This window comes from Dendrobates tinctorius, unplaced genomic scaffold (genome assembly GCF_039654945.1).
Source record: "Dendrobates tinctorius isolate UK_male_01 unplaced genomic scaffold, ASM3965494v1 ptg000011l, whole genome shotgun sequence".
Classification (NCBI taxonomy): Eukaryota; Metazoa; Chordata; class Amphibia; order Anura; family Dendrobatidae; genus Dendrobates; species Dendrobates tinctorius.
In genome coordinates this window covers 92,542,707-92,568,117 of record NW_027361679.1, presented here as the reverse complement: position 1 = coordinate 92,568,117, position 25,411 = coordinate 92,542,707, and the positions used below count along the sequence as shown (strand labels likewise).

General features: G+C 46.4%; 1 protein-coding gene across 1 annotated transcript in view; it reads left to right on the top strand.

The window, feature by feature from the left end:
* LOC141048801 (beta-1,4-galactosyltransferase 1-like) overlaps positions 1-25,411 on the top strand; it is a 321,075-nt gene that overhangs the window by 255,210 nt on the left and 40,454 nt on the right. The window lies entirely within an intron of this gene.

Sequence of the window (25,411 nt, the reverse complement as noted above, 5' to 3'; positions counted from 1 at the left end):
TAATGTTTTCCTCTTAGCCTTGGGTGTTTTTAGCTGTGCATTTTGGGTCATTATCCTGTTGCAAGACTCATGAACTGCGAATGAGACCAAGCTTTCTGACACTGGGCAGCACATTTCTGTCTAGAATCCCTTGATAGTCTTGAGATTTCATTTTACCCTGCACAGATTCTAGACACCCTGTTCTAGATGCAGCAAAGCAGTCCCAGAACATAACAGAGTCTCCTCCATGTTTCACAGTAGGGACAGTGTTCTTTTCTTGATATGCTTCATTTTTTCCATCTGTGAACATAGAGCTGATGTGCCTTGCCAAAAAGTTCCATTTTTGTCTCATCTGTCCATAGGGCATTCTCTCAGAAGCTTTGTGGCTTGTCAACATGTAGTTTGGCAAAATCCAGTCTGGCTTTTTTATGATTTATTTTCAACAATGGTGTCCTCCTTGTTCGTCTCCCATGAAGTCCACTTTGGCTCATATAACGAAGGATGGTGAGATCTGACAGTGATGTTCCTTGAGCTTGAAGTTCTCCTTTAATCTGTTTAGAAGTTTTTCTGGGTCTTTTGTTACCATTCATATTATTCGTCTCTTTGATTTGTCATCATTTTTCCTCCTACAGCCACATCCAGGGAGGTTGGATACAGTCCCATGAATCTTACATTTCTGAATAATATGTGCAACTGTAGTCACAGGAACATCAAGCTGTTTGAAAATGGTCTTCTAACTTTTATCTTTAACATGCTTGTCTATAATTTTCTTTCTAATCTCCTAAGACAACTCTTTCCTTCGCCTCCTCTGATCCATGTTGAGTGTGATACACACCATGTCACTAAAAAGCACAGTGAGCATCTGTAGTGCTCTATACAGGCCTACTCACTGATTCCAAGATTGTAGACACCTGTGATGCTAATTAGTAGTCACACCTTGATTTAACATGTCCCTTTGTCACATTACAGTGAGTCCCCAAAGTCATGGTGTACTTTTGACTAGTCACTGGAATGCAACAAAAGATGATAGAAATGTGAAATCTGCTCCAAATAAAAGTAAAACTCTCCCGTTTTCATACCTATTCAGTGCAGTTCGATGTGAGTTCCATTTGTTGCCCTATACACATCCAAACGTTAGTGAAGTTCTTGCTGCACACGGGTAAGGACGTCTGGTGTAAGGCTTGGTACATATTAGCGTTTCTGTGCGCAGCGTATCGTCTGCATGTGAAAAAGCATTTAAACGCATGCTTACACTGTATTTTTTATCAGCATCAGCTTACACATAATGCCCCAAAAAACTCTGTGTGTACATGCATTTGTATGCGTTTTTGCATGCGTTTGCTTTGCTTTTGCGCATGCGTTCGAAATTTCCAAGAGAATTTCCTTGACACAAGCCGCGTCCAATGGGTGTGTCTCATGGGAATTCTGTATATAGACCCTGCACAGATGAAATCCTCATCTATTGCTGCTGTATCCAGCTGCAAGAAGGATCTTGGCATGGAGAGCTTCTATCGTACTCTGGACTTGCAATTAAAATTGGCTTTTGCCTTTGCAGTGGCTTGTGAAGAAGAGACAAGAAGACAAAGACGGAGAAGACGTTGTCATTGCTACTGGCAACACCCCATAGTTGAAGAGATAGCTCTGTAGCCTACTACTCTATATACACTGAGCTGCGTGAAAACCCGGAGAAGTATTACGACTACACGAGGATGTCGGAACAGAGCTTCATTGACTTGCTGCAACGTGTCCGAGGATCCATCACCAGGCAGGACACACAACTTCTTCGAGCAATTCCTACTGAGGAACATCTGTTGGAGACCATGAGGTACTTAAGTTTGAAAAAAAAACACATTATTATTGTTATAAAAGCCATCTACTGATTTTTTTATTTACATTTTCGGTTCTGCAGATTCCTGGCTACCGGAGAGTTCTTAAGATCTCTACATTTTCAATTCCGATTGGAGTGTCCACCCTTTATGGGATAGTTGCAGACACCTGCCATGCTTTATGTGACATTCCGCAAGATGAATTCCCCCCCAACCCGGCCACAACTGAACTCTGACTGGAAAATGATGCCAAATCCCAGGACATTTGTAATTTTCCAAACTGTTTTGGGGGCTGTGGACGGCAAACACGTTCAGATTGTGAAACCTGCTGGAAGTGGATTTGAGTATTTCAATTACAAAAAATACTTTTCGATAGTTCTCATGGCGATTGCAGATGTTGACTGTCGATTTGACGCCGTGGAAGTTGGCTCATTTGGACGAGCAAATGACTCTCAGACTTTCAAAGACTCTGACATGGGCCAACATTTGTATGGGAGTAATTTCATTTTACCAACGTCATGACCTCTTCCAAACACCGAAGAACCACCAATGCCATTTGTTGTGGCTGGGAATGAGGCATTTCAAATGTGTGCCAAGCTCAAAAAACCATACTCGAGTCGGGACTTGAATCACACAAAAAGGATTTACAACTACCGATTGACAAGGGCACAAAGAACTGGGGAGTGTGCCTTTGGATTGCTGGCATCTAAATGGCGAATTTTGGGAACAGCCAGCAATCTAAAAACTGACATAATTAATGAGGTAGTGAAAGTGTGTGTTGTTCTGCACAATTACATCCTGGTGAAAGAGCAACACCACTTAGAACTTGAGGAACCTGAAGTTAGCACATTGTATGATTACGAAGATCACCTTCTGAGGACTACAGTGGAAGTTATTCAAATGAGGGATCACTTTGCTGCTTACTTTGTTTCTGTTATTGGACTTGAGTCATGGCAAGACAAAATGGTTTAATCCATTTGTAAATGTACCTGTATTGTTTGCTAACTTTAATATTAATAACACCTGACCCGTTATACAATACACATGTCATGATCCATGCTGGATCATGACAGATATAAAGCACAGGTAACCTTTTTTTTTTTTTCCTAAGCTGTGCTTAAGGTGGGTTTTTTGCCCCCGGTGACCATTAGGATTATTGCACTGTGGTGTCGTTTATTCTAAGTTTGCCCCCGGTGGTGGTGAGCGTCATTGCACTCTAGTCTTTAGTTAAGTGCACATGTTTATAATGCAGTTTGATTGCTGGCTCTGCTATAAGAGTCACAGGTGTTGCAATCAGTGTTGGTGATAGTGTTCATTTCAACCATCCTTGGTGGAGGAAGGAGCTGGAGAGCTTTCCTTGCAGCACTGTCTTAGCCCTGGTGTGGAAGGAGTCATAGGGGATTTCCTTGTAGCTCTGACAGAGCTTGGTGGCAGTGATGCAGGAGCAAGTGCAACAGAGTAAAGCTAAGTGGTGTTTCCCTGTTTGTGTTTTTCCTTCGTGTGTATTAGTACAGCGGTGGGGCCAGTGCCTGCGCCACCCAGCTCCCTAGCAAGGGATAGGTGTAGGGTGTGCTGGGGCGACAGGTATCCTGAGCGGCGCCCAGTGAGGAATCTTGCATAGGGAACGTTAGGAGCTTAGGGACACTGACTCAAGGGAGTGCAGGAGGTCTCCATGCCCCCTTTCCCTATCGCAGGGCCCACCGTTGTATCTGTTTCCCTACCCCTTGTCTTGTCATTTTAGTACCGGCCTGCGAGCTGTGTCACACAGGACAGTATCACGTGCCGCATCCTGTTGTTTTAGTTACCGGCCTGCTGGTCGCGTCACACAGGACGGGTCCACGTGACAACACACATGTGCATTTTCAAATAAAGAGATAAACACAGTAATTGTGAAAACAAAAGATTTTTTTATTAACAAAAATTTTTAATTTAACAAAAATAATTTAGCAAACAATAAATAAAAATGGGGTTTAGGTCCAGCGTCGGTTGGAAGGTGTGACATTGTGGACCAGGGGGTGTCGGGCTGGGATAATTGAGTAGGAGTAGGTGAGGAAGTGGTTACAGAGGAAGTGGCAACAAAATGGAGGATTGGGTCATTGGGGGAAGAAGACACATTAGGAGTGGAATACAAATTGGAAGGGATAGATGCAGAAGGGATAGAAACAAGTGACGGTATAGACAGATTGCATAACAGAGACACATTAGGAGGGGAGGGTGTAGATGGAGGGTAATTTTTTGGGGACAAATTCCTTTTTCGTGGGTTTTGCTTTGGGTGCTGAGTGGTCCCTTTTTTATGATGTTCCCTCTGCATTTCTTGCTTTCCATAGGTGCGGCACTCAGCTGCGTGGTGGGTGCTGCAAGCTGGAGGGGTGCTGCACTCGGTTGTGTGGTGGGTGCTGCAAGCTGGAGAGGTGCTGCACTCAACTGTGTGGTGTAGCTGGGAACTGTAGGAGGATAGTTCACTTGCCACTGGTGCTGTGCTGGCCCTTGTTGCCCTGTATTAAAAGAACTGTGTGGCTGCTGGTGACATCTTGACTGCAGTTGGGACTGCTGCATGGCATTGCTGTAGGCAGCCTGAAAGGCCCTCATTACATTCAGCTGGAGGTCAGGCGGCAGGTTTTCCGACATGCCCCGCTCTATTGCAGAAAAAAAATGTCTCGCCAGTCTCTGAATGTCGGCTTCCAGGTGGTCAAGGCGTCTGTGGACATCCTGGAAAAGTGTGTTCACATGATTGAACCCACTGTCTGGTCTATCACCAACCACCTTCATCCCACCCTAGAAGATCGAGCTTAAATGAATAAACTCGGGCATGATTGACCTCTCACAGGCCCTCTGCTGCTGCCGAGCAGACCCAACAAAACCAGTGGCAGAGGGCTGGGAGAGGGGAAAACCTGATAGACCGGCTGCCTGTTCCCCAGCCTGTGAAGCCTGCCTGGTTGCTCCATCGTTGGTGGATGATTTGGACTGTTCGGTGGCTGTTCGATTAGGGGCTGCTCCAACTGAGGACGGTCCAGGATGTGTGGTGCTGCTCCAGGTTCTGTGTGAAAAATAAATTACAAACATTACTAAAAATATAAAATAGTTTAGATAATAGTAACACAACACAAAAGATACTCACATTCGCTGAGCAATTGCAAGCCTCAGAAAAGACCGTATACGATGGTATTTATATTTTGAGACCTTTTGAGCAGAACCACTTCGAAAAGAAATCTCTTCTCTCATATCCTTGTTGAAGCGATCCTTCATCGAACGCCAACGGACTTTGACTCTCTTCAATGTAAAAAAATCTAAACTATACTTACCTTGTAATGTCTTCTCATCCTGTTCCGTCCAGATGTGTCCGGATCCCAGAATTCCAAGAGGTGGAAATTCACTTACCGCCATATTGGGACACCCAAGTGATGGGTGTCTCAATATGGAAACTGCTGGTGGCATACACACACTGTATACGCCGTACACACCACACACACACTGTATATGCAGTACACAGCCTCTTGCGTGGTACCACCAGCAGAACACCGCCGCTGGGATCAGCCGAATGATTCACTGATCGCCGCCATCTTTGTACAGTAGGACAACACATGAGGGGAGAACACAGCACAGGAAGGAGAGAGACAGCAGACAAGGGGGATAGGACATGGGGTAGACAGGTCAAAGAAGAGAGCACAGATGGGAGAAGTCAGCACAGGGTGAAAGAGTGGTAGGTGGGTGAGCACATGAGGGAAGAGATTCTTAACGCTGCAAAACCTGCCCCCTTTGTGACATTACCGCCCTCCTGATGCGATAGCATCGGTCCTTCATCTAGTAAATATATAAATTGTAAAAAAAAAAGCCCCTACACTTACATGTAAACAGATGTGTCAGACCACATTGCAATACTTACAAAAATCCTTTCTGTCTTGTGGGGTGGCATAGTCCCAATCATCCAACAGCAATCTGGCCACTTCTTCCCAGAGTCGTTGAATCAATCCTGACTCGGAATTGTTATGATCACGGGTGTCCCACAACGCTGCTCGCTCTTGCACAAGAGGAGTGAGCTTGTCATTGTCAATCTTGGGTTTGCCTTTCTCACATTGTGGAACCTATAGATCAAATAAAAAGAAAAAAAATTATAAGTCATATAGTTTTAAAGATACAACACTGAAACCAAATTCAATTACAACTCTGATAATGAAAAGATTACTTACACACCATCTTTCCTCCTCAGGAACTTGAGCCCAACAACCCTGGGAACATTCATTTCCACTCAACTGCTCCTGCTTTTCTGCACTGGAAGGTTCCTGTAAAGAAAATGCATGATTTACCACATGTCTATTGTCAGTCAATACATACCAATCAGTATATCAAATATGATTACATAATCATTGTCATGTCCACTCTGGGAAGCATTCTGGTCTTCACTAGAGGACATGTTGGAATAGCAGGCAGCAGTCAAGTGAAACACTAGAAAAGAACAGATAAGAAAAATTTAACTTGAGCCAACAACAATGAAGACAAAGAAAAAAAAAGAAAAAAAAGAAAAAAACACAATGGACACATACATTAAGCAGTAGTCGAACAGCACAGCAGTCAGGCAACCCTGAACTGGGACAGCAGCACAGCACCAGTACAGCAGCACAACTCTAATACGGCAGCACAACACCGGGACAGCAGAACTTGGAAAATCCGGAACAGGCCTCAATCCAGGACACCAGCACAGCAATGTCTACAAGGAAAAAAAGAACATAAGCGATGAAGACAAAGACTGGGCAGAGTAAAAGTAAAGACAATCATACTTACATTAGATTGAAGCTGAGAGGGCCTGGACCACCCCACCGGATACTAAATCTTGGAACAGGAGAATTCTGGAACAGATCCACAACAGGAGCAAGGACCGCACAGTCTACAAGGAACAGAAAGCAAAATATAAGACTGGGCAGAGTGTGAGACTGGGCAGAGCAACACAGACACTCATACTTACATTAGATTGAAGCTGAGAGGGCCTGGACCACACCACTGGACACTGTCTTGGAACAGGACAATTCCGGGACAGGATCTACAACAGGAACACCACACAGTCTACAAGGAACAGAAAGAAAAACATAAGGACAGACTGTAGTGAGAGACAGACAGGCAGACAGACATTTTCAAAGCTTCTATACTTACATACAGAGTCTTGATATCCCATCCACAGTCTTGAGAGTTCTGGATTTCCTGTGTCCACACCCCCTTTTATACACTGAAGATTTGGGAGGTGCTTTAATCAGTTGCTGGACCTCCTCAGTCTGAAGTACGCATGCATTTCGAACACATCCATGCGCATATCTGTGCGTACCAATGCGTTCCCATAGACAGTAATGTGCTGTTGTGACGCACTCATTAGGAATGTGCATGCCTGCGCATATTTGACGGATCAAAAAATGCAACATGTTGCGTTCGGCGGACGCGGCGAAACGACGCATGTGGATGCATCCACACCCAAGCTGATGTAAACGCATGTCCCTGCGTACACAATGTTAAACATAGGTACGTAAGACGCATGCAGATAGATGCTGATCTGTACACAGGCATACGCTGCGCACACATACGCTAATGTCAACCCAGCCTAGCAGAGTGAATACCATCTGTGATTTTCTGTTTTAAGTGATTAATGTAATTGATATGTTCAATGTACACATGTTGCTTCACATAACCCCATAACTGAGAGAGTTTTTCTTTTATTTGGAGCAGATTTCACATTTCTATCATCTTTTGTTGCTTTCCTATGACTGGTCACTAGTGCACCATGACTTTATGGACACACTTTATTTTCAGGAGTACCATCATTTCTGTCCAGGCCTATTTACCGAGTTTTATTTTTTAAAAACATTCTGTGGAAGCATGGTTGAGAAGCAATGTCTGACTTTCATTTGTTCAGTTTCATAGATTTTTAATTCATTATTACTTTTGTCAGATTCAAGTTATTTCTGTGACCATTGTGGGTTTTTCTGTCATTAAACGAGGGATACCAACAGTTTTGACGTGTGTAAATGTGAGGCATAAACTAAAAATGATGCTCTTAAAGGGAATCTATCAGCAGGTTTTAGCTATGTAATCTGGAGACAGCAGATCTGTCAGAGGCTGAGACACAGAATTCAGGGATATTTCACTTGTGCTGTTGTTTACTAAAGGTACTGTCACACTTAGCGATGCACCAGCGATCCCGACCAGCGATATGACGCGGTCAGGATCACTGGTGCATCGCTAAGTGGTCGCTAGTGAGCTGCCACACAGGCAGATCTCACCAGCGACATAGCAGGGGTCTAGGGTCGCTACTTACATGTCAGACGAGGCAATCCTGACGTCCTCCCGCCCGTGTCCACGCGTCGCTCGTTGGCGCCACAGGAAGCTGACGACAAGAAACGGTCCAGGCCGTTCTCACGCGATCAGCGATAACCAGCGGGGGAGCCAGTCGGAGTTAAGTATCAGACATAGCGATATCGCTAGCAATATCGCTGCAACATCACAAAAACCAGTGACGTTATAGCGATATTGCTAGTGATATCGCTTAAGGCCCCGTCTCACTAAGCAATCTCTGTAGCGAGATCGCTGCTGAGTCACAACTTTTGTGACGTAACAGCGACCTCACCAGCGAGATCACTGTGTGAGACAGCGATCAGCGAGCGGCCCCCCTGCCGGTATCGCTGATCGCTGCAAGAAACCTCTGGACATTTCTTTGGTCGCTGGTCTCCCGCTGGCCAGCACGCATCGCTGTGTGTAACAGGCGGGAGACCAGCGATCAGGAGTAAAAAATAATAAAAAAAAAATAAAAAATATAGTTATTCTCACCTTCCGACGTCCCGTTCAGCCATCCTGCCTCTCTCCACGCTCCGGTCCCAGTGATCCTTTGCATGAATGACCGCGAGACTTTGTTATCCCTCGAGACCGTGACATCTCGCGGTCATTCGTGCAAAGGATCACTGGGACCGGAGCGTGGAGAGAGGCGGGATGGCTGAACAGGACGTCGGAAGGTGAGAATTTATACTATATTTTTTATTTTGATACTATTTTCTACAGCGATAGCCAGCGATGCCGGGCGCTCGGCATCGCTGTGCTGATCGCTGGTGAAGCTGTCTGTGTGACAGCTCACCAGCGATCACATAGCGACTTACTAGAGATCCTGACACCTTGATATCGGTGTCGGGATCGCTGGTGAGTAGCTAAGTGTGATGGGGCCTTTAGTGTGACAGGCCCTTAATTGTGAAAGTTTTATCACCTTGTGATTGTCATTGCCTGGACTACACTAATCTGACCAGGCCCCCTCCTGTGATAAGCACCACACTATGGCCATTGTTGTTTTGATGCAGCCTGGTGTGGAGATGGCAGCTTTTCAGCACTGCTGCATTCTATATCTAAAAGCTCTGATTGTGTCAGAATCACTGCACCCAGTAAACTAAGTGGATTTTGATGTGTGTTTCAGATCATTGTTCAATTGTAAAAGCCATTCTCTTTTCATCTTCGGGTTTTACAGATGGTGTTATGTTTGCATTGAGAATGTGTTGGAATTTTATTAAATAAATTTTTCCCTCTAACCATGAAAGGTTCCCCATGACATTGGCTGCAACACAACCCCAAAAGCATGATTGATCAACCCCTTGCTTAATGGTTGGCAAGTTGTTCTTTTCCTGAAATTCTGTGCCCATTTTTCTCCACACATCCCTTTGATCATTGTGGCCAAAGAGTTCTATTTTAACCTCATAGGTCCACAGGTTCAAAATGCATCAGGCTTGTTTACAGGGTCGGACTATCCCACCGGGACACTGATGCAATGCCTGGTGGGCCCAAGAGGGTGAAGGAGGAAGCAGAAAAAAAACTTTAGGGACGTGGGCTGTTTAAATGCGCTGAAGGCAGTGGCGCTGGAGGGTGTGCACATGCTGATTTGACCCACCACCACGACCAGGGCCAGCGTCACCTCCCAGCAAATCCAGGTAAGTGCTAGGGCCCTTGATGAATTTGGGAGAACACACCCTTTGGGGCCCGCGAGTCAGGTTAGTCCAGCGCTGGCAGCGGGCCCACCCCTCAAATACTCACTTCTCCTCATTCCTGGCAGCTGTGATGTCTTCGGCACCCTCTGACTCTGTGATGTCTCAGGGCAGAAGGTGCAATGACGGCAGTGCAGCATGCTCAACTTTTCTGTCCTGAGCACTGCAGAGTCAGAAGAGAGGCTGAGTATACCAGACCGGGAGAAGTGAGTATTTGATTTTTTTTTTTTTATGTATGCAACATTATATTAGTCCCATGATATACTGTATGGAGGAGCAATATAAGGAGCCCATGATATACAGTACTGTATGGAGGAGCATTATTTGGGGCCCATGATATGCTATATGGAGGAGCATTATATGGGGTACATGATATACTGTATGGAGGAGCATTATATGGGGCCTATTATATACTGTATGGAGGAGCATTATATGGGGTGCATGATATACTGTATGGAGGAAGATTATATGGGGCCCATGATATACTGTATGGAGGAGCATTATATGGGACCCGTAATATACTGTATGGAGGAGCATTATATGTGACCCATGATATACCGTATGGAGTAGCATTATATGGGCCCATGATTTACTGTATGGAGAAGCATTATATAGGGCTCATGATATGCTGTATGAAGGATCATTATGTAAGGCTCATAATATGCTATATGGAGAACCATTATATGGGGCCCATGACATGCTGTATGAAAGAGCATTATATGAGGCCAATTATATATTGTATGGAGTGGCATTATATGGGGCCTATGATATACTGTATGGAGGAGGATTATATGGGGCCCATGATATACTGTATAGAGGAGCATTATAGGGGACCCATGATATACTGTATGGAGGAGCATTATAGGGGACCATTATATAATGTATGGGGGAGCATTATATAGGGCCTATTATATACTGTATGGAGGACCATTATATGGGGTGCATGATATACTGTATGGAGGAATATTATATGGGGCCCATCATATACTGTATGGAGGAGCATTATATTGGGCCTATTATATACTACATTTGAAAAGCATTATATGAGGCCTATTGTATACTGTATGGAGGAACATTATATGGAGCCTATTATATACTGTATGGATGAGCATTATATGGAGCCGATTATATACTGTGTGGAGGAACATTATATGAAGCTCATTATACTGTATGGAGCAATACATGGCACCCACTATACAGTATGGAGCACTAAGTGGGACAATTATTCTGCATGGAGAAATATATGGAGACACTATACTGTATGGAGCACCATGTGGGGCCATTATACTGTATGGAGCCCACTATACAGTGTGGAGAAATATATATGGCCCATATACTGGATGGAGGCCTATGTGATGTCCATAATAATGTATGGAGGACTATGTGGTATCCATATACTGTATGGAGAACTATTTGTTGCCCATATACTGTACTATACCTGTATTTCTTCTCTGTACATCAGGAATCATGGTATGTGTTAAAGAAGCCCACTGAGACACTTTTGCCTGAGGCCAAGGAAAATCTTGAGCTGGCCTTGGTAATGACGCACATCAAGATGAACACCGTCTGCAGCTGTGACAGGCCACTCTGTGACAGGCCATGTGTCAACGTCACATAACAGTTACTTTAAATGGCTGCCAGCCTATCAAAGGCTGCCCACTGACTCCTGCAGCCTTTGATAGGTGGCCTTTCAATGTTACTGCTATGTGACATGAGCACGCGGCCTGTCACAGAGCAGAGCTTATCGTCAAAGCTGCAGTCGGTGGACATTTAAATAACCATTCCGAATATGAAGTCACAAGAAAACGCCGCAGAGCGCAGGAATGTGAGAAGAATCCCCCCTTCTGTGATTGGGCAAGGTAGTGGACATAGGAGTTGACATAGGGGCACAGGACAGGGTGACATAGGGGCCTAGGATGGGGATATTGAACAAAGGGACCCAGGATGCGGACATTATTACTGGAGTAATAATTACAGAGCCCAGGATGGGAACCATATTAAAGAGGACGTTGTGGTCCAGGATAGGGACATTAAATAAAGGCACCCAGGATCTGGCACATTCTTAAATAAAAGGGTGACAATTACTGTATGGAGGTCCGGATGTTGAACACACATTATTGGAAAAAGTAATGGCAGTCTGTAATGAATGACGACGAAGGACTTCAACTACAGATGTCACTGGTGAGTCAGTGTATTACCTGTACACTGGCACCATATACTGTATACAGAGCTCCTGTGTGTAATGTCACCGGTGGTCACTGTATTACCTTTACAATATATACAGAGGTCATGTGTATAATGACATTGGTGATCAGTGTATTATTTGTACACTGACACTATATGCAGAGCTCCTGTGTATAATGTCACTGTATACTATATACAGATTAATATGTGATCTGGTCGTGATGTGGTGGTATTTCTCTTTTGTACATGGTTTCATTCGATCACTATGTGGTCTGGTCATGATGTGACTGTATTAATAGCCTGTATGTGGTATTACTCAGTCACTATGTGGTGATAATATGTAGTCTCATCATGATGTGACTATATTTGTCCCTTGTATGTGGTATTATTCGGTCACTATGTGGTGGTAGTATATAGTCTGGTCATGGTGTGGCGGCATTTGTTCCTTGTATGTGGTGGTATTAGGTCGCTATGTTGAGGTAATATGTGGTCTGGTCATGGTGCGACTGTATTTGTCGCTTGTATGTAATATTAGTCAGTCACTATGTGGGGGTACCATGTAGTCTGGTCATGGTGTGGCAGTAGTTGCTCCTTGTATTTGGTATTATTTGGTCACTATCTGATGGTAATATGTGGTCAGGTCATGGTGTGACTGTTTTTGTCTCTTGTATGTGGTATTATTCAGTCACTATGTGGTGATAATATGTTGTCTCGTCATGATGTGACTGTATTTTTCCCTTGTATGTGGCATTATTTGGTCACTATGTGGTGGTAGTATATGGTCTGGTCATGGTGTGGTGGTATTTGTTCCTTGTATGTGGTATTATTAGGTCGCTATGTGGTGGTAATATGTGGTCCAGTCATGGTGTGGTGGTATTTGTCCCTTGTATGTGGTATTATTCTGTTACTCTCTCATGATATGGTGATAATATGTAATCTGGTCACGGTGTGGTGGTATTTGTTCTTTGTATGTGGCATTATTCAGTAACTATGTGTTGGTAATATGTCATCTGGTCATGTTGTGTTGGTATTTGTTACTTATATGTGGTATTATTGGTCTTGTTATAGGGGATTGTGTTGTCTATGGAGGTCACTTGTTCTCTCTGATATCAATAAGGGGAAGATTTTTGATTGCCAATAGAGATTAAGTACTTGGACATTTAATCCCTCCCTATCCTGTGACTTTTACACAGTAGCAAATATGCACTTACAGGGCTCTAATGTGAAAACATTTAATCACCTATCCTAAGGCCATGTTCACGTATTCAGTATTTGGTCAGTATTTTGTGTAAGTATTTGTAAACCAAAACCAGGAGTGGGTGATAAATTCTGAAGTGATAACGAGTTTCTATTATACTTTTCCTCTGATTGAAGCAATCCTGGTTTTGCGTTACAAATGCTGATGTCAAATACTGAACATGTGAACGTGACCAAAGGATAAGTGATAAGTTATAGATTGGTGGGGGTCTGACTGCTGGGACCTGCATCGATCTGCAGAATGTGAACTTTTCCCCCACTAGTATGGAGCAGCATGTGTGGCTCAATCACTGATCCATTCATTTCCTAAGAGGCTGGAGTTGGCTTTTTCTGGAAACGCCCAAAGATTATGAATGGAGCTGCGGTCAGATATCCCACCTGCCGCTCCATTTTAAAATCGGGATAAAAGTGTCCTGTCAGGGATAAAAGTTGCCAATTTTTCCGATCGGTGAGGTTTCCAATGATCGGATTCCACCAATCAATACATTATCACATACTTAAGCTATGGATTGATGATAACCTGTTTTGGTCAAAGAAAACCTTTACTACAAAATACCATAATTGTACATCCCAGTGATGGTTCCGCACAGTAGATGTGCATGAGCCACCTGTGTGTTGGGGATAACGGCTAACAGATATTTGCATATAGCTGTAGGGTGGGCCCCTATGGTCAATTCCACCTGTGGACCCCAGACACCCAATGCAACCTTGTTTGTTTAGATGTTCTTTTGCATGCTTCTGAAGCTGAATGTTATAGTGAGGATACAGGAGATGTTTTCCTCTGATGACCCTTCCATGAAGGTCATATTTGTGAGGGTGTCTCTGTACATTAGATAAATGTACAACAGCTCCCGAGCCTACTAAATCCTTCTGAAGGTCTTTTGCAGTCAAGTGAGTATTCTGATTTGCCTCTTTAGCAATCCTATGATCATCTCTCACTGAAATTTTGCTTGGTTTTCCAGACCTTAATTGCATTTCTGCATTCTGAAGACCTTTTTCCCTGCCTCGCCAGTTTTTAGCTTCAGTAAAGGTAATAGATTTCTTCATAAGATATCTTTATTTAACCAAGACACATTTAATTAGCGCAAGTTTCTATCAGGTTTATTTATTATTATTATTTTATGGAGACAACTTGAGTGGTGTGTTGTCTTATTACTTGCTGCTTTGTGTTCTGTGGGTGTACGCTTTAGCGCCATTGGTATATACATACAGTATACTTAATTGCATTTCGAATGTGATTGCATTATCCTAATTGTCTACATGGAGACCCCCAGCCCCAAGATGGTTGCGGGGTCCTTTCGGGTCCTGCAGGGAAGGTAGCCTGCTGAGAGCAGGCACTGACATGCCTCCTTCCCTACCTGTCAGATCCTGATCTGATACTCTGCATTGCAGAGTATCAGATCAGTGATTTGATACAATATACAGGAAAGATGTATATCTTTGTACCATGTTAGCCAGTAGAAAGAAAAATATTCAGAATTAAGAGTCCTCAGTGGTTGATATCCTTTAATGGCTAACTGAAAAGATGGTAACAAATTGCAAGTTTTCGAGACTACTCGGGTCTCTTCATCAGGCATTGACTAATACAAAATCTGAAGAATCACATATTTATGCACAACACAGCACAGAAAAAATGCAATAGATGAGACAAGTTACATGAAGCAGAATTATTATTATGGAAGAGGGATAGACATAAATATTGAAGCAGTTCATAGATAAGGAGTCTGGATGGTTTATGGTCCTCTGATTGCAGTCTGGTTCTGTGTTATGATGCCCCCACGAGGTCTTAGGAGCAAATTCCTTAACTGATGTAAAAAGACATAAATCCATGCGACACCTTCATTCCTGCATAGAGAGTGTCAAAGTTCATCATGAATACTCACAGACTCTTCTCTCTCTGAGATGTGAAGCTGATGCTGTGGTGAAACTTATAAAATTCATCCTCACCCACAATTACTTTGAATTTGACAACAAGATATATCTACAGGAGACTGGCACAGCCATTTCCCCATTATCATGAGGCATCACTGCATTGAGTTACCACAACTTCTGTCCCCACCGTCCACTAATGGCATGCTAACCGTAGATTCAGTGGCCACCACCACACTTCCTCTGTGTCCGCCACCTGAATCTTCAGTGGCAGCCCCCATACTACTGTTCCTGATGTCGCATCTTCAGTGGACGCCACAGTCCCTGCTTGTGGTGCTGATTCACTCGCCTTGCTTCAATCATTACCCCCCATGAATATTTGATTTAGGGCAGTGACTGAAGCTGCGGTCTATCACCTTGCTTTTTTAAATAGCCCTGTCATGTGTAAGGCTCTTTAATGGGTCAGTTTTATTTTTAACACTGGTGTAAGCAGGTGCACGGATGCAGTAACGCAGGGAATGCAGAACAAGGTCTAACACAGTGCAGTTTAATTTAAAACAATAGTTAACTCCTCGCAGGGAGAGAACAGTTAATTAACAGTAGAATTATGATATAACACAACAGTCTTATTATTAAACTTCACTTATCATGATTTCTCTGTCATTAACTGCATGCAGTTCGATGAGATCTGCAATACTGGCAGTGGCCGGCACGGCATCCTCAGGCGCACCTTGTCAACAAATGGTCCAGTTTCTGGTGGCAACGGGCGGTCACCGGTTTTGCCCGTTGAGCCCCTAGTCCATCAATCTGTAATGCCAAAATGGGAATTTCAGTAGAAGTCTTTGACCGAAGAGTGCTCCGCTGCACGCCTGCTAAGGAGGAGGAACACACCTCACGATCCTGCACCTGGCACTCGCTTCTCAGTGCAAGCACCGCACACTGTTTGGCTTAGCACCCGACACCCTGCACGCTCACTGACTCTAGGGGGTCTTCACATAACCTGTCTCGGGGAGCGGCGCCGCTCTCTCTCTCACTGTGGAGCTCGGTACACATCTGTTTCCTCACCCTGCTGTCACTTGGACCCGTCCTGTGTGAAACGACCCGCAGGCCGGTAACTGAAACAACAAGACACGGCACGTGTAACTGTCCTGTGTGACACGACCCGCAGGCCGGTAACTAAAACAACAAGACACGGGGGAAGGGGAAACAGTTACAACGGTGGGCCCTGCGATAGGGGACGGGGACGTGGAGACCTCCTGCACTCCCCTGAGTAAGTGTCCCTCACCCTCCTAACGTTCCCTATACAGGCTCTTCACCTGTCACCGAGCTGGAACCTGTCACCCTAGCACACACCCTACACCTATCTCTTGCTAGGGAGCTGGGTGGTGCAGGCACTGTCCCCACTGCTGTACTAATACACACCAGGGAAAAATACAAACAGGGAAGCACCACTTAGCTTTGCTCTGTTGCTATTGCTCCCAGCAATCGAGTCCACCACCAGAATGCAGCTTTCCTCCTGAATAGCTGCCACCAAGCTCTGTCAGAGCTGCAAGGAAATCCTCTCTGACTCCTTCCACACCAGGTCTCTGACTGAGCTGCCAGGAACTCACTCTCTCCTTCCTTCACCAGTCTTGGTTGGAAATGAGCAATATCACCAACAGTGATTGCAACACCTGACACTCTTTTAAGCAGAGCCAGAGCAATCACACCTGCTTTATAATCACATGCACTAAACTAAAGAAACCAGAGTGCAATAATCCTAACGGCCACCGGGAGCAAAACTAGAACTGAGACCACCACAGTGCAATGACCCTAATGGCCACTGGGGGCAAAACTAGAACTGAAACCACCACAGTGCAATGACCCTAATGGCCACCGGGGGCAAAACTATCTTTAAGCACCACAGCTTAAAAAAAAAAGGTTACTAGTGCATTTTATCTGTCATGATCCAGCATGGATCATGACACCTGCCAGCGGGAAACTGAACTCTTTTCCTGCGCTCTCTGCTCTCCCCGGCCTCACCACGCCCCCTCTCACCAGGTCATGGGTCCTGCCGGGTCCCCATTCTTTCTCCCCAGCAACTCTGGATGCAGTGTCGGCATTGCACAGGTGCCCGCAGCCCGCTCTTCCTCCTTACACTGGAACCACATATTGCTCGTGCCCCTATGTGTGCCTAAGTGGTGTTGTCGTGTCGAAAAATGGCTCTGGGGACACTTTGGAGCAGTCTTACATTGATTTGGTTGTGGAAAAAGTTGTAACATTAAGCTGCCAGTGAACCTGGTGTGAATACTAAAGTGGTCTGGCTACCATGCATTATTCCACCCACATCATAATCCCAGGAGTAGGACCAATGTGACATTTCTTTGTGAAGGCCTCATCATGACATTGTTCAAGTGGTCTAATCAGATTTTAAGAAAGGCACATAGTAACACTTTATGTACTGCAAGTGAAATTAGATGTCACATCCCAAGCCTAAGTCATTAAATACTGTGTACACAAACTATCAGAAGGAATTTACATGACATTGGAGTATTAACCCAATAGTTAATAATTGTTCCATGAACCTTAGCTGCTCTCAAAGGCTATCATAGTGCAGAAGAAGATGACAACAGAGGCTGGTATGAAAGTCTATTCTAATCTTCAGCAATGAGTCCAATTTTTGTCTTTCATGCAATAATAATAGATTGGTAAAGGGCATGCCATGAAGAGTCCTTCATGAGGTAACGTGACATTGCCCCAAGGTCCATTTTTCAACATGATAACATCACTATGTTGTGTGTCTGTAATCAGACTGTGTGGCATAATCGTGTTACCATGGCCTGCAGCATCTCCAGACTTGGTCAGCAATTGCAAAGGGAGCTGCCAGCAGTGTATTCATGATGATTTGTGGGAAATGTGATTCATCTGTATTCAAGATTCAAGGTGGCAGAACATTCCTCAATCATTAGTGAGCTCATTGATAGCATGCCAAGGGTTGCAAGTGCATATACTTGATACTGTATAAATTGAGGTGTTTTGAGAATTGTATTTCCATATGATTTTCATAATTTCATAACCTTTCCTTTTTGGAGATGCAATTCAATGTTGATGAGTTTACATTACTGTCATTTAAAAGTATTATTTAGAAAATTATATTACCATGTTTTCTCTGAGATTTATATATTTTTGCATTACTTTTTATGAGGGGGCAAATGTAGACTGTAGGAGCTATACTCGACCCATGTATATGGTGGTTGTAATGATCACGTGTGACTGGACACAGCGCCTCCAGCAGGGCGAATTTATGACACACGTGATCCTGGATACAGCGCCTCCAGCAGGGCGAATTTAAACAATAATGGGACGTGCAGCCGGATATACCGCCTCCAGCTGGCGAATTTAAGAAATACACGTAAAACTGGATACCCCGCCTCCAGCTGGCGAATTTAAATAATAAGGGTAAACACAGGGAACAATTACAGTGGTGGGCCCTGCGATAGGGAATGGGGGACGTGGAGACCTCCTAAGCTCCCCTGAGCCAGTGTCCCTGCACTCCTCACATTCCCTATACAGGCTCCTCATCTGTCACCGCACGCGTGCCTTGAAACCCTAGCAAGCCCTAAACCTAAACCCTAACTAGGGAATAGGTCGGTGCGGAGACTAATCCCACCACTGCACTAGAACACACATAAGGAAAGTCACAAACAGGGAAAAAAGAAAACTTAGCTCTCTCTGTGCTAAAGCTCCAGCACAGAGTCCAGCGACCGACTGCAGCCTTCCTCCTGAATAGCTGCCAAGAACTCCCTTCTGTGACTCCTTCCACACCAGGACTCAGATTGAGCTGAGCACTCTCTTCAGCTCCTTCCACCACCAAGGTTGGTTGCAAATGAACAACTAACACCAACAGTGATTGAAAACCCCTGGCTGTCCTTTATAGAGCCTAACACCTGTCATGAAATTAACGTGCACATTAACCTAACACTAAAGCTAAGGTGCGATACCACTCACCACCACCGGGGACAGTCAAGACACCAGAACCTGACAAAGTAAAAAAAGTTCACTTTGTCAATTTAATACCGCCCGATCCAACACTGGATCATGACAGTACCCCCTCCTTAATGAGGGGCCTCTGGACCCTCAAGACCACCCCTCATTAGGGAAACACCTACAGCGGGGACGGCCAGACCCTGAGTTCAGCCCACCATTACCTGACACTTCAGGTATATGACAAATACACAGCTGATATAGGCAATAAAGTTTATTTTTATTATTTTGGAGGAACCACCCATCTCCACAGCGCCGACCTGGGGAACGAGTATATGTAAGTGTATGTTTGTTTGTTATGAGCTGATCAGGCTCCACAACACACTTCCACAGGATGTTTTTTGGTGGCACACATACACGCTCGTTCACACACAGGTCCGGACCTGAACGTTTATTGCACACATTCGGTAGTCATAAATTAGGTGAACTCATACTGGACCTGACCACAGAGGTGTCCCCCTGTGTCACCACACTCACACCCCCACACTACACCATAGGGTACACCACCCTCCAACCCTTTCCACCACGAGGTCTGCTCCTCACAGGGTTTGCTAGTGGCGAGGGCTGGAACTTGCCCCTACTCCCCTGCCGCACAATCGCTGCTCTCACTGGAGAGGAAGGGGTCCCCTGAAGAGAGACGGCAGAGACAGTAGTCTCCAGGCAGCAGCCCCCACACGACGGCCCCCAGCTGACTACTTCCCTAGCTCGCCAATCTATCCCCGGGTTGTGTTTTTTCAGCCAAGGGAAGCCTAAAACGATAGGTACTGGCATTCCCTCCAAGACGTAGCATGACAAGGACTCCTCATGATGTCCTATACGCAGATGGATGTTTTCTACAACTTGGGTAAGGCTCCCCTGACTCAGTGGAACAGAGTTAATGGCCTGGACACTTATAGGTTGGGCCAGCGTCCTACACTTCAGGCCATGAGTCTGGACAAAATGAGCATCCACCAGACTGACTCCTGCTCCGCTGTCCACAAGCACCGGTACCACCTCCGGTACCCCGCCAGCTAACACTTCTGCTGACATAATACCTTGGGAGGGCAAAATGGAGGAAATGTACACTCCCTGGTTGCCTCCCTCCAAACGACCAGGGGTCTGCGGCTTCTGAGATGACACAGATATTTTGGCACGTAATGGGCACGCTTTAAGGAAATGACCAATCTGCCCACAGGAAAAACATGCCAACCCCACTCCCTGAACCGTAGGCAGGCCTGAACAAAACCCAACACCTCCTACTTGCATAGGTTCGTCCGGAGACTTGGCACGCCCTGGGCAGGCTCCCATGAAATGGCCCGGCTTCCCACAGGAAAAGCATACCCCCCCACCACGGCGAACCCCAGGCAACCCCCTATTTGTACCAACAACACCGGGCTGCCTGGGTTCCACCAACTGTACTGGGGGGTCCTCACCCCCGGAGAGGACTACAGGGGGCACATTTTGTGTATGTCTTTCCCTAAGGCGTCTATCCACCCGGATGGCGAGGGACATGGCGGCCTCCAGCGACCTGGGGGCGGCGTACTGCACCAGAGTGTCCTGCAACTTAGGAGACAGACCCTGCACAAATTGACTCCTAAGTGCAGGGTCATTCCACTGAGTGTTAGTGGCCCATCTCCTAAACTCAGAGCAGTACTCCTCAGCAATCCGGGCTCCCTGTTTACACCTACGGAGTCGGGATTCCGCCAGAGAGACACCATCAGGATCCCCATACATAAGCGCCAAAGCCGCAAAAAACTCGTCCACGGACTCTAAAGATGGTGAATCGTCCGGCAGGGAGAAGGCCCAGGATTGGGGATCCCCCTTCAAAAGGGACATAATGATTCCCACCCGTTGCTCTTCGCTCCCTGAAGAACGAGGGCGCAGCCTGAAATATAATTTACAGGCTTGCTGAAATACCAAGAATTGATCTCTCCCTCCAGAAAACCGGTCCGGGAGAGATATCTTGGGTTCTGGCTGAGCCTGTGCCTGAATCAAACCTCCAAAGCCCACCAATAGCTGCAGTTGCTGCACCATCTCACCGCGCAGCCCCCTAATCTCTTCAGTAAAGGTCTGCAGTACCTGGGTATAGGTTTGCATTAGGTCCATGGCTCAGCAGAAAAAAAAATTTTAAGGTTGGTGTTAATGTAATGATCACGTGTGACTGGACACAGCGCCTCCAGCAGGGCGAATTTATGACACACGTGATCCTGGATACAGCGCCTCCAGCAGGGCGAATTTAAACAATAATGGGACGTGCAGCCGGATATACCGCCTCCAGCTGGCGAATTTAAGAAATACACGTAAAACTGGATACCCCGCCTCCAGCTGGCGAATTTAAATAATAAGGGTAAACACAGGGAACAATTACAGTGGTGGGCCCTGCGATAGGGAATGGGGGACGTGGAGACCTCCTAAGCTCCCCTGAGCCAGTGTCCCTGCACTCCTCACATTCCCTATACAGGCTCCTCACCTGTCGCCGCACGCGTGCCTTGAAACCCTAGCAAGCCCTAAACCTAAACCCTAACTAGGGAATAGGTCAGTGCGGAGACTAATCCCACCACTGCACTAGAACACACATAAGGAAAGTCACAAACAGGGAAAAAAGAAAACTTAGCTCTCTCTGTGCTAAAGCTCCAGCACAGAGTCCAGCGACCGACTGCAGCCTTCCTCCTGAATAGCTGCCAAGAACTCCCTTCTGTGACTCCTTCCACACCAGGACTCAGATTGAGCTGAGCACTCTCTTCAGCTCCTTCCACCACCAAGGTTGGTTGCAAATGAACAACTAACACCAACAGTGATTGAAAACCCCTGGCTGTCCTTTATAGAGCCTAACACCTGTCATGAAATTAACGTGCACATTAACCTAACACTAAAGCTAAGGTGCGATACCACTCACCACCACCGGGGACAGTCAAGACACCAGAACCTGACAAAGTAAAAAAAGTTCACTTTGTCAATTTAATACCGCCAGATCCAACACTGGATCATGACAGTGGTGAAGGGGTGTCTTAGGTCCAAATTAATTTTTGCCTTGGGGACCCATATTGTGATGTACAATGTCTGTGAGGTATGGGGTTTTGTCCACAAAATATGATGTTTTCTGTTGTAACTTTCCAGAAAGATCCGGCAGATATGACAATCCAGGCTGCTAGCTCTGCAGCTTCATCCCTCCTCCCTTCACACACACACAGAGCAATGCCACCCCCCCTCCTCTACAGCCTGTGTTCGCACTAGTAATAGGAGACCCCCCTGCTGCTACAACCATTTGTTTCCTTCTCTCCTCTTCAGAGCGGGAAAAACTTCTTTGTTTGAAACGAATAAAACTATGAGAGACTATACCATAAGAACCAAATACCCTAGAGATATGAAAATCACATTTTTGTAATCCGGGCGGTCACAGCGTCGCTGCCGTGGTTCTGGCGAAGCGTAATCCTTTCAGAACCTGAGATATGTGTTCCGGCTAAACGGTGTATCAGAACTACTGCATATTTGGTCTTGAATTATTGTACTCAACAAATCACAACCAATGATGCCCTATATGTGTCTGTGCGGGCTGCCCCCACGGAGTTATGATTAGTATAAGTTTTCTAGTGTAATTCTAAATCCAAAAGGGAGAGGTGGGATTAACCCAGCATGCATCTCTCCGTGATGTCACATAGCAAGTCTAAAAAGCATTTCCTGGACAAAACCAGGGCAGAACAGCTCAAGTCGTCGTGCTAGAAAGATCCCCAGATGAGCGGAGAAGTGCAGCTCCGCCTCCACCCACCTTAGCCGCATGGTCTGCCTAAGGAACAATATGGAACTGTGAGTGTACTCTCTTTGTTTTCTCCACTTTTATTTTATACCTGTACTGTACATATTTTATGTCTCAATTTTATAGCAACTTTTATCTGTAATCACTGTCCTCTTTCGGAAAATAAATGAAATAATTATTTAGATCTGTCTCTATGCTCTAAGACTCGAACTATACGCCTTTGATAGATAATCGCTACTAATTCAAGGGGTTTGCCACAGACCCTCTTAATTTAACACTGTGAATTAAGTAACCGTGACTGGTGGCAGCGCGTTGTGTATGGCTATTGCGGCTTGCTGGCAGTCTAGAAGGGTCTGCGGCACCAGCATTCATAATTCCCTTACTGCAGAAGCCTAATTGCCGGTTCACAACAGGCAGCCCGTCCGGCGACCAATTATCCTAGGTGCAGTTCCCTGACTGACCTGAGGGTAAGGGGGGCGCCGGAGAGCTGCAAGTTCCAAAGTGGAACTGAGAAAGTGGGATATACATAAATCCCCGCAGTACTTGGAAGATTGATAGCAGTGGTGGGGCATCCAAATTAAACTCCCCCTGCGGCAAATTGTAGAGCGAGATTAGCTTGCTGGATATTTTTGGTCACATGGTGCCAGTGTTGGGATAACTAAGATAAGCCCCACTGCGCCTGTGATAGCCGTGTGCCGGCATTGTGTCACGCCCCTCCGTCCGCTGATACACCAGTGTCAGTGGTGGGATTGTGACATAGTGGTGACACAGGGTCCGCTGTCCGTCGCGTTTTGGTGGCAGCGGGACCCCCGTTAGTGTCGCCCGTAAGTGGACGAACGGCAGAGGGCTGTTCGTTACATATTGGTGGCAGAGCGGTGGGATCATCCTAGAGCATTAGTGATTTGGTTTGAGCAATCATTCCTCTCACTAAAAACCTGCACGGTTCCTGCGGGAATCCTGCATCATAGGTTTTGGAGAACAGACTCAGTGGTTACTAGTCCTGAGACATTAGTGTGTACTTGCAAGTATCCCCCTCCCGTTTCTTCGTTTTTCTTTTTCTATCTTTTATTTGGCAACCATGGCGGCAAAAGGAGAACCTTGGTACAACCGGCAGACAAAGGAAGTTCTTGCTGGGTTATGCATGTACCAAGGCCTTGACGCCACGAACAAAAACAGAGCTCAAATGATCGCGGCTCTAGTGCAGCTGGACAACGACCAGAATCCAGCGAGCGCAGAAGTTGGCCCAAGTGGCAATGGGGCTGCAGCAGAGGCTCCACTCCTGAGCGCTGGCCCCACATTCAACCAGAACGGGGTGGACCCCCTATCTGCAAATGGCCTTGGACGCACTCCCCGCCGAAGACAGTGATGGGTGGGTGAGGCTGATCCAGCAATATCGGCAGGAGGCCCAAGCCGAGCGTCAAGCCCAGGCTGAGAGAGCTGAGCGCCGAGCAGAGGCTGAGAGAGCCGAGCGCCAGGCGCAGAGGGCCCATGAACTGGAGGTACTCCAGCGGGGTGGGAATGCCCCCACAGCCCGAAGTGGTGAGCCCAGCAGCCTCCAGACTCCTAAACCCCGGCCAGAGCATTTTCCCGTGATGGAAAAGGACGGGGACTTGGACACGTTCCTGCGAGCCTTTGAGAAAGCCTGCAGACAGTACCAGCTGCCTAGAGACCAATGGGCAAGGTACCTGACCCCAGGGCTAAAAGGCAAAGCCCTGGAGGCATTTGCTTCTCTTCCGCCAGAAGCCGATGACGACTATGTCGCCATAAAGCAGGCGCTGATCGCCAAATACCGGCTGACACCTGAGGTATACCGAAAGAAGTTCTGGCACCTCCAACGTGGCCCACATGATAGCTACAGTGATGTGGTGCAAGGACTCAGGACCCACTTTGACCAGTGGATCCATGGACTGTCCGTTGAAACCTTTGAGCAGCTACGGGACCTGATGATCAAAGACCAGTTCCTGCATCTCTGCCCAGCTGAGGTCCGACAGTTCATCCTGGACCGCGAACCAACGAACGCGGACAAAGCGGCGCAGATCGCCGACAACCACGAGGCCAACCGGAAGCCCGAGACGCGGAGGCCAGTCGCCACCAGCTGGAAAGGGGGTAAGCCAGCAACCAACCCCAATGCCCCAGCTAGCCGTCCCTCCGGAGGCCCTGTCCCTGTTGCCAACAACAGGCCGGCTACTGACAGTCGCCTGTGTCACCACTGCCAGCGGCCTGGTCACTTCTTTTACGCCTGTCCAAACAGGCCGAAGAACCCCCCAGCCAAGGCCCCCGGGCCCAACGCCTCTGTTCTTTTGGTGGGAGGTGTGGTTGGGAGGGCTGACGACAACGTTCAACCTGTTCAGGTGGGGGCCCGTCTTGCTACAGGCCTCAAGGACACCGGGGCTGAACGAACCCTCATCCGTCCTGGACTGGCGGCCCCTGAAGAGTTTGTTGAGGGGAAAACCCTGACTGTCACCGGGATTGGAGGCACCCGTTGTCCCTTGCCAGTGGCACGAGTTTATCTCGATTGGGGTGCTGGGAGCGGGTTGAGG